Source organism: Piliocolobus tephrosceles, chromosome 16 (genome assembly GCF_002776525.5).
Source record: "Piliocolobus tephrosceles isolate RC106 chromosome 16, ASM277652v3, whole genome shotgun sequence".
NCBI lineage: Eukaryota > Metazoa > Chordata > Mammalia > Primates > Cercopithecidae > Piliocolobus > Piliocolobus tephrosceles.
This window is the reverse complement of record NC_045449.1, coordinates 72,971,561-72,994,812: the sequence shown is the minus strand read 5'-3', so window position 1 is coordinate 72,994,812 and position 23,252 is coordinate 72,971,561. Positions and strand designations below refer to the sequence as shown.

The following is a 23,252-nucleotide window of genomic DNA, read 5'->3' as shown; positions in this document are numbered from 1 at the left end:
GATGGGCAAGCGGAAAGCAGGCACGGAGCTGAGCAACCTGGGGAAATACAGCAACAGAGGCAGACACACAGGGAAGGGGAGAGCGGACTCGGAGTGAGCAGGAGCGAGAGGGAGGCAGAGAGGAGAGCCGCACTTTCTAAGACAGCTGCAAGTGACAGCTAAACTGAGCACCAGCGTTGGGGAACCAAGCCCCTACCCCCACCAACCTGCCACCGGCCGCCGCTCCCCTGATTGGGTCTCCTCCCTGCCTCCCCGGGAGCCTGCCGTGGAGCCGCGGTTCCGAAATGATGATGTATTTTTGGGTATGTACCAAGCGTGGACTGCATGTTGCTTTTTCACTCTGGGCAGATCTGGGGCTGAAATGTTGGGAGGCTCAGCGTGCCCACCCCACCCCCCGTGCCTTCCCAGGCCATGCCAGCCTTCCCCCAGGGCCCAGCAGGCAGGGGTGCAGGTTGGAGGTGTTCCCAGGCAGGAGGCGCTGGCTGTCGGCCAGACTCTTCTAGGTGAGCCTCAGATGCAGATGGTGGGGCTGGGACAGGGGGCTGGGCCCAGGCTCCAGAAATACCCTGCAAGGGTTACACTAGCCCAGCCCTCTCTGGGTGCTTCCTCAGCCTGGTCTTAAGGGAAAACCTTGGCAAATTCCCCCAGCCCAAACTTCAGATGGCTCCCAGGAACCCAGCACACCAGCCCCAGGCCCACAAGCTCCCCTCCCCCTTATCCTGTGCCTTTACTCCTCCCGCTTCCCGTACAAAATCAAGTGTGGGAAACTGGACCCCGGGAAGGAGTGATGGAGCATGGCTATGAGCCCCAGCCGACCTCCTCAGAGCTCTGAGCCCGGACACCAGCAGCCTGCAGAGACCCTGGGGAGAGTAGGCACCCCCACTCTGCAGCCTCCCCCGCCCTCCTCTACGAGCCCCTGCGCCTTTTGACAAAGGAAATGAAAGATCAGGGTAGGGGTCTGGGCCAGACAGGCCTGAAGGGACAGCGCCAGGCGAGGCCAAGCAGGAAGGGGCCCTCACTGTGAGGGGATGACCAGGCCATCCTAGTTCAACTGGGCAGAACTGGGAGAAGAAGGAAAGGTTTAGGGGTATGTGTGTGTCTGTGTGTCTTTGTGTGTGTGTGCACACGTACGCACGTGCACATACTTAGGAGAAGGCTGTGTATCCTGGGATCATCAGCCTCTAGGCTTGCGCAGAGGTGGTTTGGAAATCTATGTGAATTTGTTGTGCTTTCCATATAGGGTGAACTTTTCCCCTGCGCCCAGCCAGCAGCCTCAGTCCAGGAACACTTCCCAGGGCAGGGCCACCCCACATCCGGTACCCCTTCCCAGCCTGCCCTCCCAGGTCCAGACACAATCTACCCTGCAGCGTGGAACTCCAGGGCCACAGTCCAGCCCCATCACCAGGAGAAGGGCTCAAGGGCCCTGGATCCCCACTGGGAGGGCCTGACCCCGCACAGGTGCCTGTGGGGCCCACACCAAGCAGCTGGACTGTGGGCCCAGCAGGGGATCCGCAGAGCAGGCTGAGGCCACAGGAGCCATGACAGCCGTGAAGGGACGGACAGCCCCTGGGAGTCAGCATGGCCGGGGTCAAGCTCACCGCTGGTCACCCCACAGGCTGAGCTCAGCTGTGCTTTGCTGACTCTGCTCCCATTCAGGGCAAAATTGGGGCAAGGATGTGCCCAGGTGCTCCGGCCTCCACGTCTGCACAAAGGCCTTTGGTTCTACCAAGAAAGCCCTGATGTGTCCCACCAGTCCCCCTCCTCATTCTTCAAGGCCAGCCTCAGCGGCCACTTCACCAAAGACATTCCCTGAACCACAGGCAGAATGGACCGCCGTTCCCTGACTTCCCCACGTCTCGGCTCCCGGCCCTGACCTGGCATGCGTGAGCTGGCCTAGGAGCCCCTTCAGAGCTGGGAGGGGTTTCCCTCTCTGGTTGGGGTCTGGTTGCCGGGCTCCTCTGGGAGTCTTCCTCCCAGAACTCCCCCTCTCCCCAAGCAGGGGCTCTGCCTGTCCTCAGCCATGCTCGGCCAAGCCTTGGGGGCAGGGCCAGTGCTCCTTTACTGTACCTTCCAGGCTATTTTGGGATGGGATGGAACCTGATCTGGGAGCCTCTCCTTCTCATCTTCCCAGGAGCCAGATCCCTGGCTCCACTTCCAGGCTGGGTTTTGGAGCTGGGCAAAGAACCGGGCCCCATAGGAGGACCCTCCTCCTCTCCTGCTGTCCTTTCCTGAGCCATTCACCCATCCCAGCGTGGGAGATGGCACCCAAACGCTGCCACCCCCCCAAGTCCACACCCCACCAGGACCCCCTCCCAGCCTCACCAGCTCGATTCCCTTTGTCCACGTGATGCCCACACACTCCTCAAACTCACACTCAAAAATGAGCCTTGAAAACTGCTGCTTCCTTCAGACTGGCTTCTCCATCCTTGCCCTGCGGATCACCAGTGGGTACCACCATCCACCCGACCTCAGCTCCCGGAGTGGGTCCTGCCTCCCTCTACCCCCACTTCCCACTCGGCTTCCAGGTCCAGCCCCAGTCCCATCTGCCACAAGCAAATCTAACCTTCGTAACACAGAGCACCAACTTCTCCCCACCCTGCCCTCTCAGCTCCACCTCACCCCGCACCTCCTTCCGGCTCCTCCCTAAGCCCCGTGGCCCAGCCAGGCTGAGCTGTTCCAAGGTTAATCCGAACATCTGCCATGTTCTCTCTTGGGCTTGCTCCAGCTAAACACACCCTCCCTCCCACCCCATCCCCCTAACCGGCTCCTGCTTGACTTCAGGGTGAGTTTTCAGGCAGAGAGACATGAGGGGCTGCTGGCAGGCATGGAGTCAAGGGCAGTTTAGCTGTCACCACCTCCAGGAAGCACCCTGGAGCTCCCTGAGCACCCCACAGCCAGATGCCATTTCCTCCTCTGCACCCCTGCCCTCATCCTTGGGTGCTCCTGTTACCCATTCACCCCTCCGTCTCCCCTCTGCCTGCAGTTCCCTCGAGCACCCTGGCTGGGTCTTGTTCGGTTCTTATTTCTGGTACCTGCCCTGTGTCTCATGTTGGGCTGGGGCTCTGGGAACCCTGAACACTGAAATAAATGAGTGAGTGAGTGAATGAAGGAATGAGTCTGTTCCGCGATGCCGGACGGGACCTGACCAGGGGCATCCCCTGAACAGCAGCTCTGTAGGGATCCCCACTCTTGTGCAGCCTCCCCTCCCATCGCTGAGTGAACATATGTCTCCACCTCCCACGGGCATAGCTTTTCAAGGGCAGCGCTGGAGATATTGTTACTCCATTTTAAAGCTGGCAAAGTTGCGGCCAGCGATTCCTGGGCTTATTGCAAAGGGGACAGTTGCCGGCAGAGCCAAGGGTCCTGGCCTTGGCCAAGCAAGAGTGGGTTGCAGGGAGGAACCTGCCCCCAGGCCCTTTCAGCCTGGCTGTGCGGGGAAGGGCTCCCCTTGGTAGGCAAGGGTGTGGAGGTCACTGCTGTTCTGTGAGAGAGGTCTAGAGTGGGGGGCCTCCTGCCTGCTTTGGGGGCATCTCTGCCTTTGGATGATTCACCTGGGGATACCGCCTGGAGGAGGGCTGCCACCACAGCGGGGAGACAGGGGACTGGGGGTAAAAAGGCTGCTGAGGTCTGGACATGAGCCCAATGGCAGGGGCAGGGGACTCATGTTCCTCAGGCCTGCTCTGGGATCTGGCTCTGCCACTCAGCAGCTGTGTGACCCTAGACAAGTCACCAAGTCTCTCTGAGCCTCAGGTGGCTCATCTGTAAAGTGAGATCAGGCTGGGAGAGAATTACTGTTTGCGTGTTCTGTGCCCAGTCAAGCAGGACTGGGATATTTGCTGGCAGGACAGGGAGATGCCAGAATGAGTGGACATGCGATCCTGTCACCACCTGGGTTCTGCTCACTGCCACAGAGAAGCCCACACCAGCTGTGGAGCCTGTGCTCTGGGCCTGAGGAGCCATGGTACCTTCCTCCCTGCAGGAGACTGGGCTCAGCCCAACGTGCTCCTCCTCTCCCTCCTCTCACTCCTGCCCCCTGGCCTTATGCTAGTCCTACCTCTAAGCGGCTCCTAGAAAGCCCTGCCCCTCCTTCCTGCCTGCCCCCCAGTCCATCTCCACTCCAGGCCCTCCCGGTGGTCCCAGCCAGAGAGCCCTCCCCACCTGCTTGGTGGTCCCCATGGTCTCCACCTTCTGTCAGGTGGGCACCACTTCCTCACATGGACCCCGTGTCCCAAGAACGCCACACGCTGCAGAGACCACGGTGGCTCTCAGAGCCTCCTCACAGATGGCGTCTCAGCTCGCCTCACCTACACCTGGGAGGCAAACAGGCTGGGCTGCTCTCCCCACCCAGCTGGGGGGCCACAGAGGTGGCAGTGACATATCCAGGTCACCAACCCAACTGTGATGTCCAGGACCAGAACCTGGCCTCCAGTTCCAAAGCCCAGTTACATCTTGACCCCCACCGGGCTGAGGACGCTTGGGGACAGAGGACAAGTGCTGGATCCCTGGGTGACCCCGAGACCATCAGCTCCAGCCCTGCCCCTGCTGCTTGCAAGGCTGTCGGGTTAAACCTGACACTGGCTCTGACCTCCACTCGGGAGCCCTCAGGACGACGTCCAAATGCCTGCACCAGCATCCACAGCCGCAAGAGTGGCTTCCCACTGTCTTGGGGACGAAAGTGAAGGACACATTGAGCCCGGCCGTGTGCCCATCACACACCGAGGCACTGGGTGCTTCGCTTCAGGGCAGACTGAGAGAGGGAGGCGCCCAGCGTGGCACGGCTGCCCACAGCAAAGCCAGGCCTGGGGGATATGCTCCTGTTGGGCCTCTGTCCTTGACATCCTCCCCCGGCCCCATCCCAGGCCTTGTCCTACATCCAGCCCTGCACAGCTGTTGGGGACCAGTTTATTCCTCCATGTGCTATTCCCTGAGCCCTGCCCTTCCATCTTCTGTGAGTCCCTGCTCACCAGGGGTGCCTGTCTTACCCAGGGCACCAGCAGACTGTGAGCTCCATGTGGGCAGGAAATGAGTCTGAGCGGAGGGTCGTTCCAGCAGTGCCCTGGAAAGGGGAGAGGCTTGGCAAGGACTCAAGGAACAGATGGAGAAAGGAAGGAAGGTTGGAGGGAGAGTGGGAGCGTGTTGACAGTAGTACATCCTCGGTGTGGCAGAGCAGGGGTCACACAGCTGAGCATGAGCAGGGTGCTTTCCAGAGGTGTCTCATGCCAGGGTCACATCCATAGGTCTGGAAACCAGTGTGACTCTTTGGTTGACGGGGCTGCAGCCCAGAGCAGAGGACCTCCCTGCCCCCCATAGCTTCAGCGTTGCTGGGCTCAGCTCAGAGCTGCACGAGGGCGGCAGCATGCAATCCCAGGCCTGGGATCTTCAGCTGGGAGCCCTGCAGGGACCGGCACCTCCCTCCCACTTCCCCCAGAGCCAACCCGATGGGACAAACAGATGGCACAGGAAGATGGCCCGTGGTGTGTGAATATTGCCCTGCCCAGGAAGGGGAAGGGCAGGGAGCCAGGGGGCGGGCTCACGTCACTACCCCCAGCCCAGCAGCCTCTGGGTCTCACGCGCGAGTGACGGGTGTGGGGGCAGCACCAGTGGGCGGCTTCGTAATTGACCGGCACCAGGCGAAGATGCCAAAGCACAATGTCTCCAAATTAGCGGTAATTGCCGGAGAAATAAAGAACAAACAGGGTGAGCTGAATGAGGCTTTCTATAAATATTATGTGTTTTAAAGTTTGCCCTGGAGTAATAGAAGCTGTTTAAACGCTAATATCCTGTCTGTGCATTTAAAACGCCTTGTAATGAGGATTTAGTGTCTGTTTCCTAGGGCTGCCTAGTATCTGGGGGCCCCTGGGCCTCCAGCCTCCTGTCCTGGGCCACCCTCCCAGGAACCTGGGGAACACCCCCTCACCTGGTCCAGACCCAGCTTCAGCCCTGCCTGGGAGCCTGGGCTCCTCCTCTCTATCCCTGGACAGCCAGAGGTCAACCCTTCCTGCTTCCTCCGAGACCCCCCAGACGTCCCTCCCACTTGCCCTGCCCCAAGGAATCCTTCTACTCGCATCTCTTCTCTTCCTCCCTGGGTGCCAGGGTGGGCAGCAGCATCCTCCTGGTCACACTGATCCAAAGTGCTTTGCATCACTTTTCTCAAGAAGAGAGCCCCACACTCCCTGGTTGCTGGACCTGCGGGCGGGAGAGCTTGTCTAATTAATGAGGAGACAGGGCTTTCCTCCATGAGGCACCTCCATGACCATGTCTGATTTTTATTAAAAAGTCATTAAGCAAAGTGTCTTATCCTGCCAGCGACCAACACACAGCCACTTTCCCATTGTAAGTGAGATAGCCCTGTGCATTGCCGGAGAGGCCGACTTTCTCAGAGGCCTAATACCCACAGGTGGCAAAGCTCTGGTGAGGGGCAGTTCCCAAAGAGAGATCCGTCATGGGTTACCGATGAAGTTCTCTTGACTCCATTTATTTCAGCGCCTCCTGGCAGAGCTGGGCGGTGCCGTGCGAGGGTTGGCCGTGGTTCACTGGGCCTCCCAACATCCGCCGGCGCCACCTTCGGAAACATAACCAAGTCTGATCCGCTGAGCGTTTAGGGGCTAGTGCCCACAGGTCACAGGCAGCACACAATGTCTTGGCTTCCTCCACGTCCTCAGTTCCCAAAACCCAGCAATGCCCAGTACAGAATGGCTGAGGAGACCCGCTGTGCCTGTGCATGGGGTGTGGCCAGCTGGAAAGTCAGGTTTCCCGTGATGTTCACAGCCCTCTGTCCTTGGGGTACAAATATTCCCAAAGTTATATCTGGTGGGGGTCAAAGACAGGAGGAGAGAATTTAGCTATCAGCTGGTCAATGTTTGTTGGCGATGCCGAGTGGATACACCCTATTTGGTGCAAAGTGGCCCTAATGGTTGCAGTCCCCGGAGAAGGCTCAGGACTTAGGTGAGTCCTTAGGAAGTCCCCTAAGATGGAAGGACTTAGGAAATCTCACCAAACAACAAGCTTGTGGATAAAGGGGGAGGGACTGGAGGGTGGGGCTGAGCCTGGGGGAGGAACCTCTGGATGGGGCCTACTGGTTGGCAGGGTGGGAGGCCAGGAAGGGGAGGGCCAGCCCTTGACTTCTGTCCTCATCTCACCCTCCCCCATCTGGTTGTTGCTGGATTCAGGTCCTGGTAGCAGTGGGGGGTACATATTTTGGGGGCTTGACGCTGCTGGGGCAAGGCCTGGACTGCTGGTGAAGACACAGCTTCCCTTGTGGTGGAATCTGCAGGGCTGTAGATGCTGGTGCTCCCCGCGTCCTTCCCCTTCCTGAGTGAGTGCAGTGCAGGGAGGCGAGGGAGCCACCTGCTCCCACAACACCACCCTAAACCCTTGACCCTCAACCCTCATCTGTTCACAAGAGAGACAGGGAACTTTATCCTCTTTTTCATTGTCATTAAAATATTCATGTCTAGGCTGGGTGTGGCAGCTCACGCCTGTAATCCCAGCACTTTGGGAGGCCAAGCGGGGGCAGATCACTTGAGGTCAGGAGTTTGAGACCAGGTTGGCCAACATGGTGAAACCCAGTCTCCACTAAAAATACAAAAAATTAGCTGGGCGTGGTGGCGTGTGCCTGTAATCCCAGCTACTCAGGAGGCTGAGGCAGGAGAATGGCTTGAACCTGGGAGACAGAGGTTGCCATGATCTGAGATTGAGCCACTGCACTCCAGCCTGGGCAACAGAGCCAGACTCCAACTCAAACACTGCAGCTGAGGTGACGTCTGTTTCCAGGCCCCAGGAAGTTGTCTGGGTCCGCTAGGGGACGGAACGGGCTTGGCTCCTATTTAGAGCCCCCTAGGGGACGGAACGGGCTTGGCTCCTATTTAGAGCCAGATACTTTCTCCCCTTCCCCGTCCCTCCCCCACAGCCTGCTTTTCTCGTTCTAGGACAAATGAGAATGGGGAAACAGTGGTAGTTTGGGGACTGTCAGCGACATTTGTGATTGAAAAGAAGCAGAGAGAGTAAGGACTGCAATGATGGGGAGTCTCCAGGGCTGGGGAAGAACCAGGCTCTTGGGCCTGGTGAAAGAAGTAAGTTGCATTGAAATCTACTCTTTATGAAGAACAAGGAAGGAAGTGCAGAACAAAGAGTCGGGGGTTGTGGTTCGGGGGCCAGGGGTGAGACTTGACCCCCTAACAAAAGGGTGGCCGCTGCAGGGGTCCTACAGGAAGGAGAAATTGGAAATAGGCAGTGCCGGGAGCCCGGGAGCCCGGCTGCAGGAGAGAAGGGAGGAGCAGCCAGAGAGGCTGGAGCAAGTACGGCCCCTTCCTTCCTCCAGGACGAATGGGGAGGGGAGGAGGCGAGAGGAGTCACCTAGGAGCCCAAGCAAAGTAGCCCTGCCCCAGCCCCAGCCTGGAAGAACCCAGGGCAGCCGGTGGCCAAGGGTGTCTAGAGTTTGAAGGTTTTCCTGGAGAAGAGTCCAGAGACCCCATCCCTTCTCCCTGGGGCCATTTTTCTGCTGTCCTGTCCCTGGCATGATCAAAGATCCCCAGGTGGGCCCCTGCCTTTGGGTGTTGGTCAATTTCCCCAGTGCAGCGGGACTCCAGGAGGGAGGGTGCTGGCTGGTTGTCTTCCAAGACCCCAGGAGACCAGAGCTTTCGGGAGCTTCGTCTGGCCACAACCTCCTGGGCCTGCTGGGGGAGTTCCTTGTGGGCAGGGGTCTCATCTGTCTTGTTCCCCCCCCCCATCCCCTGCCCAGCAGTCAGCCTGGCACAACCCTGGTGCCCAGGAGTGGTGCTAAAAGAGGGCCTAACTGAAAGTCCAGGGTTTAAGGGAGGACCAGGGCAAAGCGTTGTGGTTGCTTTGAGGAGAGTTACCAGTGGTTCTGGTAAAGAGATCTAGAAATGCCCCAACCAGCAGTGAGAAGTCATATTAGGATTGGGGGAGTCAGGGCTGGAGATAGACCGGGGTCCAGCCCTGCCGGAGCCTGGGGCTCTGACCTTGGGGTGTCTGCAGCTGCCCACCTGTCTGTCTAGCCCCTCTGGGTCTGAGCATGGGAAGGAGGCATCCGCCTGGAGGATAGCAGGGCTGTCCCAAGCTGCTGGCAGCAGTGACACGGCCCCTATCCCTGTTAACTGCACACCAGCATCCACCTGGAGCCAGTCCCAGCAGCTCTGCTGAAACCTGGGTTCAGCATACAATGATCTCAAAACTTAATTATGGAAAGAAGTTGGGATTAAGGACCCTTCCATTTATCTTCCTGCCTGCTGTGGCTTGTCAACAGCTCAGATCTGGAACGTCCTGCTCATGGTTCCGGAGGCTGAGCGGGCAGGAGGCGGCAGAGGCTGGCGTTGGCAGGGTCAGAGGCACAGGATGCCGTGTGCCAAAATGAGCATCCTGATTCAGGCCTTGGGCCTCTCCACGACGGAAGCCACAGCCGCCCACCAGACCAGCCTGCATCGGGCCGTGCTGCCTGCCAGGAAGCCTGTGTTCCCGCTGTCTGCTCCATGGCCCTCGGCGTGCGGCCCAGGACTGAGACCGCCGGACGCTGGAGAAGGTGGTGTAACCTCCAAAACTTGGCACCCTTGTGTTGTTTGGGAGCTCCTGCTGTGGGCTGCACCCTCTGCCCATGCCGCACACCCCCACCAGGCACCAGATGTGCGGGCGGAGGGTGGTAGGGCCCTCCTCCACATCACCTACCCCAGCCCCATCTCTCAAAGGGCAACTGGCAGAATGTGACAAGAGCCACCTGACCCTTCAATTCCATAATCCCGCCCCGGGACCATATCCCTGAGAAATAATTCAAAAGATGAAAAAAACTTGACATGCCAAGATATTTATAGCAGCAGAAGAAACCCCGCTGGCAGCATCTTACTTGTCCACCATCCAGGGATAGTTAACGCCGTCAAGGGATAGTTAAGTGAAGTACGCGGCAGGCACTCGATGGGATATTGTGCGGCCCTGAGACCTGATGGGTAGGAAGTCCCAGTACAAGGGAAGCCGTCTCTGAATGTTGTCAAGTGAAAAAGCAGGACCCCTGATTACAGCGAGGTGAAAACTATGACCGCACGGAGATGAAGAGCGGACGCAGCCAGAGAGAGATGAAGACGGTGGCGTCAGCGTGAAGACGCCAGGGGTCCGACTCTGAAAAAATACTGAAGAAATTTTTTAAAAGTTCACAAAAGAATAGCCTCCCTCCTTGACCAGGCACCTGCCTATTGCCCTAACTGGATGGCCCCCAGCACTCCCCCGCCTGTCATATCCCATATCCTTCCCATATCCCTCCCCCAAGGCAGGTACACTCTTCCCTTGGGCTCCAGAGGTTATCTAGCCAGAGCAGAAGCTGCACCTGCGTGTCTGTTGTTTGTGCGGGGCTTGCTAAGGCACCTCTGTGTGCACACAGAAATGCTGTCCTTTCACAGCACATGTGAGCCATGCACCCCACCTCCTGCTGTGTCTCTGCAGGCAACCTTGTCCTGTTTATTTGTATGGGACAGGTACTGTGTGCAGACACCTATGCTGGACACCGGGGATACCAAGGTGGCCCATCTCTCTGCAGAGGTGCTCACTGCCTAGAGGAGGACAAAGGCAAGTCCCCAGTATGGGGAGCGAGAGGCCACACCTGTGGTGCTGGCCACAGTTTGTTCCATGGTGCTTTGGAAGGGGCAGTTCCGTTTGGTTCAATGGGTGTGTCCTGAGTGCCTCTGTGCTACCTGCCACACTCAGCCCTGGAGACACACGGATGAAGCCTTATCCCTGCCCCCTGGGAGGTCCTGGAGCCATGCATTAATAGTTACAGGGCAGGTGCAAACATGGTGATGGGGTTCAAACAATGTGGGCACCCAGAAGGAGGCTCTGGCCTGCGCCTGGGATGGGGGCACGTCACAGAAGGTCTTGTGCAAGAGGGGCCCAGCCACATCACCAACCACAACTCACATGAGTGGCCTGGTGGGAAAGGGGAGGAATGGGCACGTACAGAAAGAGCAGCCAGGGTGGAGATGGGAGTGAGGTCCTGTGGGGCGCCATAAGGCAGGAGTGGGGCCCTAGGAGCAAGCGTGGGGACACAGTCAGAATAACTCTGCCTCTGCCTCTGCCTCTGCCTCTGCCTCTGCCTCTGCCTCTGCCTCTGCTTCTGCCCGGGAAGGGCCTCCACCAGCCAAGTGGGCATCTTTCACTCAAGGTTGCTCAGTGCCACTTGCCTGGCACCCACACTTCCGTGAGAAGATCAACAGCTTACCATGTTTTCAAAGATACCACCTGGGGCAACAGCCAGAAGCTGGAAGTCATCCAAAGAGAGAAGCCAGCCAGGGGCTGCAGACCCCCACAGAAGGGAAGTGCCTCTCTTCTTTTCCTTGACCCAACCTTCCCAACTGACCCCCAGCCCCAACCCTTCTCCGGACTGCTTGGAGGGCTGAGGGGAGCCCCTTTGGTTTCCAGGCAGTCAAGGCCGTCGGCTATTGGCTGGAATGACCTGGTCGGCTGTGTGTGTGACAGAGACGGCCTGGCTGGGTAGGAAGGACCGAGAGTCTTGGTTCTGTGCCTGAATCCTGTCTTGAGAGCCACAGCTTGGGGCTGACAGCTGGAGACCCGCACTGCCAGCAGCATCTCAGCTCTGCTGTATCGGCTCAGTTATGGTTCTACCAACAGAGGGAAGAGGGAGTGTTTCTGCAGTGACTGTAAATAAGCCTTTCCCTCCAACTGCAGGAAGAAGGGAGTGAGGGGAGAACAAAGGGAGGGAGACACCAAGAGCTAGCCAGAGAAGGGTCACCTTTCACCCAGCCCAGCCGAGGCCTGCCGAGGCTCCCGCGGTCCTGGACTTGTGGCCCATATTGTTTCTACAGAAAGAGCCAAGACATTGATTAATTTTATAGCTAAACAAATAACCATTCCTCCTTTGGGGGGCAAGACTGGCTGCAAAAGAGCTGAGGACGAGCAAGAAGAGAGAAGAGGAGGGAAAGGAGGCGTGAGTGTGCAGGAGGTGCTATCTGGAGGTGCCCCAGTGTGCACCCCAGTCTCCAAGGGGCTGACAGGAAAGTTCCCGAAGGCAAGCCCTCCCCAGAGGGCAGCACAGAGACTTGCAGACACCCCCTAGAAGAAGGAAGGGAGCTCAGGCCTGTGAGAGGAGGGTGTGTTCCAGAGTGTCCTGTTCCTGGAAATTGTTCCAAAAAATCCCAGATCCCTTTGCCCTGTGGGCTGACCCCACAGTCCATAGGGCCAGGGACCCAGCCCTAGCCTGGCCACAGGGAATAACCGAGAGGCTTCTTGGTGAAGCTTGCAAGGGACCCTGGTGCCACGCTGGAAACAGTCCAGGCCTCGCTAGGGGTGGAGCAGCATCCAGGCACCTCTGACCGCAGCTCCCTGACTCTGGCCTCAGGCCACTGAGCAGGTGGCTAATCCAGGGACACTAGGGGTCTCACTCAGGTCCAGCAGTGAGTTTGGGCATATGAAGAGGAAGTTTCAACTCTGTACCTGCCCTGGTAACATGGGAAAGGAGCATTTCATTCCTGTTAAATACGAACCATTAAGCCCAATAAGCTCACTAGACCATGGGCAATAATCTTCATACTTTCTTCTGTTTTCTGAATGTTAAAACAACCCTACTAATTATAATATTAGGCAGAGGTACTTCTAACCCAGTAAGTATTTGGAAACTCTTCTACTGGGGAAACAGGCAAACAGAGAAAACTTGTGTGGCTTTTTTCTTTGCAAGGGAAACTTCAGATTTCAAATCTTGTCTGTCTTAGTCTAGAGATTTCTCCCCAAAGCAGAGCTTGAGACAAGGGCTTGCATGCAGGAGGTTTATTTTGGGAAATGAGCCAAATGAAAGGGAGCTGGGAAAAGTGAAATGGGAAGGAAGAAAGCCCTTCCAGGTGTACTATCGAGTCAAGGAGATGGGGAGTGGTTCCAAGGCTCAATCCAGTTAGGACTTCTCTGAGGAGCAGTGAGGAAGGCACTTTTTGGGGCTGGGTGCGGTGGCTCACATCTGTAATCCCAGCACTTTGGGAGGCCGAGATGGGCGGATCATGAGGTCAGGAGATCGAGACCATCCTGGCTAACACAGTGAAACCCGTCTCTACTAAAAATACAAAAAATTAGCTGGGCATGGTGGTGGGCACCTGTAGTCCCAGATACTCAGGAGGCTGAGGCAGGAGAATGGCATGAACCTGGGAGGCAGAGATTGCAGTGAGCCGAGATCATGCCACTGCACTCCATCCTGGGTGATAGAGCAAGACTCTGTCTCAAAAAAAAAAAAAAAAAAAGAAGGCACTTTCTGAACTGCCCACCTGAGGGATAGAAGAGGGAAGGCTGCATCCACTAGCTGCCATAGCCCACAGCACAAGGTGCACCATGGGGTGTTAACTGGCCGGCACATTCAGGTTTATTCCTGCCAGGGGACAGCTGAGCAGTGGTGGCCTAGAGAGACTCACTAAGTCAAAGTGTCATCAGGCTACATCTGTGGGCAGCTGATGACTGCAGCAAAGGCTGGAGTGAAAAGAAGGACTTAGAGGAGACAAGGTGGACACAGGAGGCATCCGCTACCACCCACCTCTCGCACCCCCATATCATGTCCAGCTCATCACAGAGTCTTCAAGATGGTGGCCAGCCTCAACCACCCTTAGGAGTCAGTGCTGTGTCTCTCACTGAGACTTGCCAGAGACTCCTCACACAGCCGTATCCACCACAGTGTACCTCGGGCACCACTCGGATGCTGTCACTGCATCTTGGACCTGCCACAGAGCCCTCGTTTGCTCTGGGACCTATTCAAAATGGATAGTTTTAGAAGTCTTAGGCCAGAGCAGTATTCCCAGAAAGAATATTTGCTGCCTGCAGCATCCAAAGAAGCCACCAAGTTCTGTGCCCCTGTCTTGGTAGAAGGAGTGCAATGATTTGCTTTTCCATGATCTTCAAGGGGATGTTCCAGAGAGCCCCAGATTCTAAATATTTCTTTGACGTGGCAAGCTGTAGACCTTCTTGCGAGGCTTTACCTTGCACCCTCTGACACACAGGTCTTTCTCGGGCATTTGGTGGACTTGCTCCTTCCTGCCTGTCTAGCTTGATGAGCCTGATTTCCTCAGTGTATCGGATGAGCATATTCTCTGGAATGTCAAAACAGCCAAGGTCCCTGCAGACTATATTGTGGAAAAGAGCAAGAGAATGATTGTAGCCTTGCAGCAAGATAGCAAATGTGTATTGCTGTCCTTCCTTGGTAAAAGCAAACTAAGAAAAAAAAAAAAAAAAAAAAAGCAAACTGCTTTTGACTTTTTATGGACATGGACTAGAAAATATATTTTCCATATCAATCACCATATACCAAGCAATAGAGGCTCTGTTGAGCTATTCCAGTAAATACAACACTGCTGTGAATAATTGGAGGCTGCTGCTTGGTGAAGTTTCCAGTAATCCGCTGTCACCCACTCTGATTCATCTGGTTTTTGCAGGGTTCTGTTTTGCAGGTGAATTGAACAGGGATAGGATGGGGACCTCATCCTTGCTTCCTTTAAGTATTTGATGGTGCATATAATTTTTGCAAGTTCCCTGGAGTGTACTGTTTTTTCTGATTTGCTGTCTTAGCTGGGGGTTAGGGAGGTTTCATAGACTCCCATTTGGCACTCCTGGGTCAGGGGACTCATTTTCAGGTTGTGCTAGATGCTAAGCGTAGCCATCCAAATGCAGACTCAGAGACCAGAGAACAAACCACAGGATGGGTCCATGAGCCTGACAGACCTGCTATAAGATAGATGTGGTTCAGGATGCCATATATCCATGGGTTTCCGTGGACCCCCCACTCTAACTGGGGGAGATGATGGTGATTCATTTCACAGGTGTCAATGTCTGCTCTAATCACGTATCCTGCTGCCTGCAAAACTTCTGCCAGTCCCCTTCCCCAGGACATAGGTTCTCCAGCAAGTATCCACAGGTCCGTCTGGGGAAGGACGGGGAGGCTATCATTATAAATACTGCGGTACATTCCTAAGCCCTACCTGGTCTCCCTTCCACCAGTGGGCTCTGATTGGAGAACTGCCTTAGACCTGGAACTGGATATGTTACTGCAGTTTCCCACTGGGATGACTGAGGAGTCTTCTGCTCTCTAGCTCTTGATTTTTTTCTGGCTATACAAGTCTAGCAATACCCTAGTTGGCCACCCATCCATTTCATCCCCAGGAACACCATGGCTTATTAGCTGCAGACTTCTGTAGCTCAGAGCACCCTGGTCATCTCCAAAGCCTGGCTGATCATAGTGGTATTTAATTCCACCTTGCCTCTGATGGTTCAAGGCAAATATCTGGCCCCTGCTATTCTGGAATCTTCTCATCCTTACCGATACTAAGGAGCCCAGTTAGTGGCAGCATCTCCTAATGGCAACCCTGGCCTGCCACTAAGTGAAGGCATTCACCACTAAGCTGTTCAAATGCCTCAGCAGTCCCCCGCCCCAGAAATGCATTTCATATTGCCTTAGCGGAGGGAATGTCCCCTGTCCCCTTCTGGGACACAGAGTCATCTAGTGGGTTCTCTGTTCACACCATCTGGGTCTTCTGACCCCTTCTTTAATACTCCACCAAAGCAGTTCCAGTGACTCTACCTCGTTGACCGAATGCTGTCAGTATGTGTGTGCTTCAAGGAGCTGCTCACTGGACTGGCACGCATGTCCTTTCCAGGATATTAAGCCCTGAGTCACGAGGAGTTACTTTCATGTCAGTAATTTCTCCTCTGTTCAGACTTACACTCTGCCCCAGCCCCACCTACACCCCCTGCTCCCCGGCGCCCACTGGTGTGTATCTGCTGAGTCTTGAAGTTCTTTGGGTGTGTGGCTGTTTTCCTCCTGAGCTGGGGCTGTTGCCCCCTTGGCCTGTGTTGAACCTCAACTCTAGCGATTGCTGTCACGGCAGTGGGGGAGGCAGGGGCAGCTCTCAGTGGGGACAAGTGTTATCTTGTGAGAAGATTTCTCAGTTGAGGTCTTTGCTAGTTCTCCGGGTAAGAAAAGTCTGCTTTCTCTTAGCAAGGATGGAAGGGGCCATTTCCACCAGCCCACAGCATTCAGGGAATTTAGGGATGCAAAGTTCTCAGGCTCATCCACACAAACGTTCTCATCCCAGGGTCTGAGTCTGACTCTTTCCTATGCGGCTTGGACTTCGTCAGGGGAGAAGTGCCATGTCCATGGGTTCAGGCTCCTTGGTGACTCTGATGCCCTTACAATTACTTCCTGTGCTTTAGGGCATAAAGGTCTAGTTCCATATTTCCATGAAGGCCAGGAGCCCTGTGTTGACAGTCAGCTGGCTTGAGACAGTTGTTTTCCTTTTTCAAAGCGTCTAAGCCCATTAATAAAAGCCAACCACCCCCACAGTTCTTACAAGCCCCCTCGCCCTCAAACCACTGCCACGGGAACAGCATAGCCAGATGCTTCACATCCACCTGCCCCTCTTCCCCATCCTCCGCCAGTGAGGGTCTGTGTAATCACAACGCTCCCACAGGCCAGGGGTTGTCACAGCCCCATTTGTCACCAGCAGCATGGTCCTTAGCAATGTCTGGCCACACTCCAGAATCCTATCCCGAGGGGCCACTTTCTAGGCATCTTAAGAACAAACTGCCTCAGCTTGGGAGCCCCCAAAATCCAGGCCCCAAGAGAAGTGCTCGCATGCGGGTAGCATATTTTGGGAAGTGCACAGAAGGGAGGGGCCCTAGGGAGAGTAAAATAGGGAAAGGAGAAGGAATCCAAGGGTGTGTTACTGAGCTAAGACCACTGTGGGCGCTGGGGGCTTAGTGCCTCAGGGCTCCATGAATGGCTGATTCACCAGGTCCTCTCCCCATCCAGCAAGGACTGACCCACACAGCGGTATTAACGCCTTTGAGCCTCCAGGCATGGCAGTGCATGTGCGTGGCTGACTGTGCTCCACGGGGGGGTCCCACGTGGTAGTAACAGAAGAGCCCCAGGGCAGGCAGTGCCATGCAGCGTGTTAGGGCAAGGGGCTGTTGGATCACAGCTGTGTGCTCTGACACCCACAGCCAAGGCTGGAATAAGAGGGTGGGAGGGAGGTGGGACTGGGGAGGTGTCTGCTGTGTGGGCTCAAGCCAGGCGATCTCGGGCAAGCCCCCGGCCTGGGCCTCACTCTTCCCGGGTATAACACTGACATAGTCATAACTGTCCCATGGGGTTGTTGTAAGAATTCGTGAGATGGGTGTTGGTGAAGCTTTTGTAAGTCGTATGGCTCTGTGCTTGCATAAGGGATTGTTCCCAGCACCCTGAGGAATGGCAGACTCTACCAGGATACAGAGGAGTGGTCTGCCGTGAGCACAGAGCTGGGGAAACTGAGTCATCTGTTATCATACATGAGCGTGGTACCCGACACAGCCCCCACAGTTGCCTGGGGCTGCCTCTCCTGCCAATCCCACTCTGCTCCCAGGCTCCCCCCGTTTTGCTGTGGACAAGAAGTCCCTGTAGATGATTCAGCGGGACAGAGCACAGTCCATCCCAGATGCAGGGATCATACCGCACCCCGGGGTGTCTTCCTCCAGAGTCCTCCTTTCCTGGTTCCTCCCCACTCTACCCCCCATGCTGGGGAAGCCTGTCAGTGCACCCAGGGGACCGAGGGCATTCTCCCAGTAATGACTGCTGAGATTCCAGAGATGTATGTCAGCACCCCGGGACTGTGACAGCTCTGAGTGAAGCCAGCAGGAGGAGGAGGATGAGACAGTGACTGTAGAGAGAAGGTGGTGTCAGCATGAAGCCGAGCATTTGCGTTCTCCTGCAGGGACGGAGACACAGAGAGAGGAGGCCTGAAAGTAGAAGGCAACTTTTCAAGAAGTTTGCCCAAGTCTGCCCCAGGCTCTTCGTCAATCTCCCCGGCCTCCAGTGGAGTCAGGGAAGTGTGGAGGAGAGAAAGCACGTGGGAAGGGGTGCAGACAGAGAAGGCAGGGGGTGCTGTGTGTGAGTTTGGCACTGGGCGGGCATGGGGGCTGTGGGCCACCTCCACCACCTCCGAGGGGCAAGCGATCGCAGAAGATGTGATACACCTGTCAGAAGCACTTTCCATGTTCTAGAAAATATAAAGAGAGAGAGGAGAAATCGTCACCAGTCCCCTCCTGAGAGGATGGACAGAAATCATGAATGCCCCAGGGTTAGGAGGAAAATGCTGGAAGAAAAGAAGGTTCAGGATCAGGAGCTGCAGCCCAGGCAGACTTGAGAAGCCCGGGAGGGCTCACCAGCCCTGGAAAGCCCTCTCTGAGCTCACAGCAGGCCACCTGCTTCTTGGTATTCTGCAGAGTCTGCCACTGCCAAGGGTGCTGGGAGCAAAACATCCTCTTGATTTTCTTCTCTCCCCTCTCCCACCCAGGTCGCCCCCCACATTCCCTTTTTAAAGTATTCAGAATTCCCTCTCTCAGGCCATCACCTTCTGAGCCAAGATGTGTAGATCTCTTCCAACCTGGAGACTAGGAGAGAGCAGCCCTGGGGGAGGACGGACCCTGTGTCAGGGCAATGCTGAGGCCTCTGTTGTGGATCCGGTTACAGCTCCATCAGATCCAGACGATTTGATGCACCACTTGTTGTTGTTGTTGTTGTTGTTGTTGTTAAGAAGTGATGCCTAAAAGGACACAGAAGGAGAGGGTGGGAAGACAGGAGAGAAGGAGTTGTGGGGAGAACACAGATGTGTGGGAACGGCTGAGGAAGGGGCTGAGGGCAGTGAAGGGCTGGGAGGCACAGGCTCATACTGAGGGAACTGAGACTGGGCAGGCCCAGCTGCCTGCCACACAAAGAGAAAAGGACGCAGGAGAACGTGAAAGGCTGGGTGGATTTCTTCTGCCTTGGCCTCCCCAACATGACCTAAGGAGGGGACTTGTCACTACATCAGGTGGGGAGACCAGGGGTCCAGGTGCTCCCCCATCAGTTTTGTGGATGTTTCCCCTCCCCAGCAACTTTGTACCCTCCGTGCAAAGTTCCCCTTTGCTTTTATTATTGAGTTCACTTCAGAGTTCCTGGCAGCCCAGCCGAGCTCTCCTGGCATCCCAACTACCCAGAGATGTGACCGGAGACACCTCATGGCCCAACCCACCAAGGCCCTGGCTGAACAGCCCTCCTCTGGCGCCGCAAGGAGCCAGGTGGTGTGGGGTCTCTGGCTTCTGCTGGGTCACCGCTGTCCCTCCGGCTGCACCTCTGCCCCTCTTGGCTCTGTGCTGAGGCCACTCCTGTCTTGTGGCTCTGTCTGTGGGACTGGTTTCTTCTTTTTCTTATATTTGCTCTTAGACTGGGCGGGGCACCTGAGTGACAGCTGGCGGCCACCATGCCTGCTGCCTGATCAAGGCTTTCCCTGGAGCCCCACCTTCTGACTCCCTGGGAGTGGACGTGGAGAAGAGGGTTTGTCCAGCAGCTTGGGCACAGGCTGCCTTGTTGATGATCTGTACACTCGGCTTTGGCCATCTGTCATCTCACTGGGCCTTGGGAAGTACTTAGGGAGGGTACTTTTCTCCCAACTTTTTTTTTCTTTTTTTTTTTTTTGAGACAGAGTCTCACTCTGTTGCCCAGGCTGGAGTGCAGTGGCGTGATCATGGCTCACTGCAAGCTCCGCCTTCTGGGTTCAAGAGATTCTCCTGCCTCAGCCTCCCAAGTAGCTGGGATTACAGGCACGCGCCACCACATCCAGCTAATTTTTTTTGTACTTTTGGTAGAGACAGAGTTTCACCATGTTGGCCAGGCTGGTCTGGAACTCGTGACATCAGTGATCCACCTGCCTCGGCCTCCCAAAGTGCTGGGATTACAGGTGCGAGCCACCACTCCCGGCCCTTTCCTTCCCATTTTATAGACAAGGAAACTGAGATGTGGGAAGCTTTAGAGCAGGACTGTAGAATAGACACTCTCCTGACAGACTGGAGCATCAGGGTAGATTTGTTCAGCATGCTTCAGAAATCCTACAGCAGCAGCAATGTCTTATATCTGTGTCAATACGGTCGCCAGGAGCCACGTGTGACTCTTCGAAATGAGGCTCATGCAACAAAGGGACTGAGCCTCACTTTTATTGAAGTTTAATTAAAGCTTTGGGGACTTCTTTGAGAGCATATCTAATTACTTCTTGAACTGGGACCAAAACAGTGTGTTCTAGGTCACCTGTTCCCACCACAGAGGTCATTGGCGGCCCTAAGTCTGTGACTGGGTTCAGGCCATCCAGATGACTGGCCTTCTCCTCCTCCCCAAGTCCCTCCTGGGCTGATTTACCCTTCTGAGAGACCCCCAAGATCTGCAGCTCCTGCAGTAGGGCAGAGGGCAGAGGGTCGGAGGCTCCTGGGAACGCCCCCTCCTCTAGGTCTGACCCTCCCACCTGCTGGAAGAAGAAGGGCAGGATGAATGAGAGCCAGGGGGTGCCATGCAGGTGTGAAGTCCACCTGGAGGGGCTGGTGGATGGTGGGGGGCTAGGGAGGTCTTTTCTGAAAGGCCCTTTACATTCTCAGAAGGCAGAGTGAGCCAGCCAGAATGTGCCTTCCCATCCCCACCCTATGACCACAGCTGCACCCTTTGCTGTGCAGCTTTCACTCCATGGAGACAGCCCCCACTTGCTTCCCACTGCTTTCTGGGTCTCCTCCCTCTCTCCCTAAAAACCAGTTCTCAGTCAACAGCCTCACAACTGAGTTACAGGCGATGTTTAGCTTCACAAACTCAGCATCTTTGCAGGAGATAATTTGTATTTTAACCACTGGGAAGCAGTAGAATATTAGGCATCAAAAAGCTCGGCCGGGCGCAGTGGCTCACAGCTGTAATCCCAGCACTTTGGGAGGCCAAGGCAGGTGGATCACCCGAGATCAGGAGTTCGAGACTGGCCTGGCCAATATGGTGAAACCCCATCTCTACCAAAAGTACAAAAAAATTAGCTGGGCGTGGTGGCGCATGGCTGTAATCCTAGCTATTTGGGAGGCTGAGGCAGGTGGATCACCTGAGGTCAGGAGTTGGAGACTGGCCTGGCCAATATGGTGAAACCCCATCTCTACCAAAATTACAAAAAAATTAGCTGGGCGTGGTGGCGCATGGCTGTAATCCTAGCTACTTGGGAGGCTGAGGCAGGAGAATCGCTTGAACCCAGCAGGCAGAGGTTGCAACGAGCCCTAGATCATGCCACTGCACTCCAGCCTGAGCGACAGAGCAAGACTCCATCTTAAAAAGAGAGAGAGAGAAAAAGTGAAAAAGCAGGGAGGCTTCTCACATCTCTAAAAATCCTATCAGAGTGACCAGTGGCATGGGCAATACGTCCTGGAAAGTTCATGAACTTCTCCAAGCCTCAGTCTCCAGCTGTACCCGTCTGTCCCACAGGCTTCAGTGAGGCATACTGAGGTGACATTTGTGAACTTTCTCCACGAGCTGGCAGGTGAGACACAGATGCCAGCGTTCCACTGTCACCTTAGCACTGAGTCCAGTGAGAGCTGGAAGGACAAACCCTGACTCACCACCGCCAGGTGCAGACGGTCCTTCCTGTCCGCACCTGTGCCTGCAAGGTCGCCTCGTGGGATGGAGAGGTGTAGGGCGGGGGCGAGGGCAGAGGGCTGGCCAGAGGCGGTGGTCATCCATGAGTTCCCTTTCTGGTCTGGTGCAGTGTTGAGGATGGTCCAGTGATGCAACCATAGCACTTCCGGGATAACAGCCCACCCCACACTCTGCTGACACAGACAGACGCACTTGGGGTGGATTCACTCAGCATGCTTAGGAAATCAGAAGCACGTGCCACTGTCACAGATAGATGTTGTCTTGGTTGCCTGGTGTAAGGCAGACCCCCTTCCATGCCGGGAGTCCGGGGAGGTGAGGAAAGGCACAGAGACTCAGGCTTTTCTTTGGGTTTCTGGCTCCCTGCCTGCCTGTAGTTTGGGAGGTTAGGTTGGTGTTTTCTCCGTCCCTCCCTGCCGTACAAAGGGGAATGGAGTGGCATAAGGAGGAGCTGCCCAGCTAGACACAAGCCCTAGCCATCTGCAGCCCTGGTTGCGTGGAAGATGTGTCTGCAGAAAGAAATACCTGTTTCCTGGGCCAGGGCAGTGGCTCACACCTGTAATCCCAGCACTTTGGGAGGCCGAGGCGGGCGGATCACTTGAGGTCAGGAGTTTGAGACCAGCCTGGCCAACATGGTGAAACCCCATCTCTACTAAAAATACAAAAAAAAAAAAAAAAATTAGCAGGGTGTGGTAGTGCGCGCCTGTAATCCCAGCTACTCGGGAGGCTGAGGCAGGAGAATCACTTGAACCCGGGAGGCGGAGTTTGCGGTGAGCTGAGATCGTGCCACTGCACTCCAGCCTGGGTGACAGAGTGAGACTGTCTAAAAAAAGAAAAAAAAAGAAGTATCTGTTTCCTGGTTTGTCCCAGAGAAGGGTGCAGTGAATGGCAGCGTGGAGGGGAGGCAGAGAGTGACAAGAGATGCACACACAAAGAAAGATGTAGAGGGAGACACAGACAAGAGAGAAACAGACAGAGAACAGCATGTGGACAGCCCCAAGGGAGCGCTGCATGTGAGGATGCCTCTTATGTCTGCACCTGGCTTCCTGGGGAGAAAACACAGCTCACAGGAGCTGGTACGCCCCCTTCCATTTTACCCATCCATACCCAGCCACCCACATGGGCACAGCCTTAAAACAACACGCAAGGAGCTGCCACCTTTCCTCCTGGGCAGATGCCAAGCAGCCCCAGTGCCTACTACTTCCCTAGCAGGGGTCAGTCCACCTGGGGTGCTGGGGAGCAGTGCAGAGAGGTGGTCTGTGGCTGGTTTCCACTTGGTGGGCCCCAGTACACTTCCGCGGCACGCCCCTCACCACACCGATGTGAGTTCTGAGAATGCAAACCGGTTTGAGCATAAGCCAGAACAAACAGTAATTAGGAAGGTAAACCCGACGCGAAAATAAGCATAATGCTTTCCTAATTCAAATAAGAATTATTTGTAGACTCTCTGCTGTTTCTGAATTATCAGTGGAACGTTCCACTCCATTTGCATAGATAATTGAGAGTTAACTGTACTTTCTGTACCAAGGCCTGGGAGATGGGTAGGGCAAGTGCAGTCCGTCTGGGTGAAGAGAAAGGAAATTTCATTGGTGGTCTCAATTGGGCACTGCAGACAGAAGGGACCTAGAACAAAACCTGGCACTTGGGGATACTCAATAAGTATTTGTTGAATTAATTGCCATGATTTATTGAACATCTACTAGTGCCAGCTGGTTTGTATCTGACATGTTTTTGAATCCCCACAAGGTATTGTGAGAATTCGATACTGAGAGAGGTACTGCTGTCCCATTTTTTTTTTTTTTTTTTTTTTTTT

The 23,252-nt window shown here is 55.5% G+C and overlaps 1 protein-coding gene across 3 annotated transcripts in view; it reads left to right on the top strand.

The window, feature by feature from the left end:
• Positions 1–23,252, top strand: part of RBFOX3 (RNA binding fox-1 homolog 3) — a 522,015-nt gene that overhangs the window by 391,758 nt on the left and 107,005 nt on the right. The window lies entirely within an intron of this gene.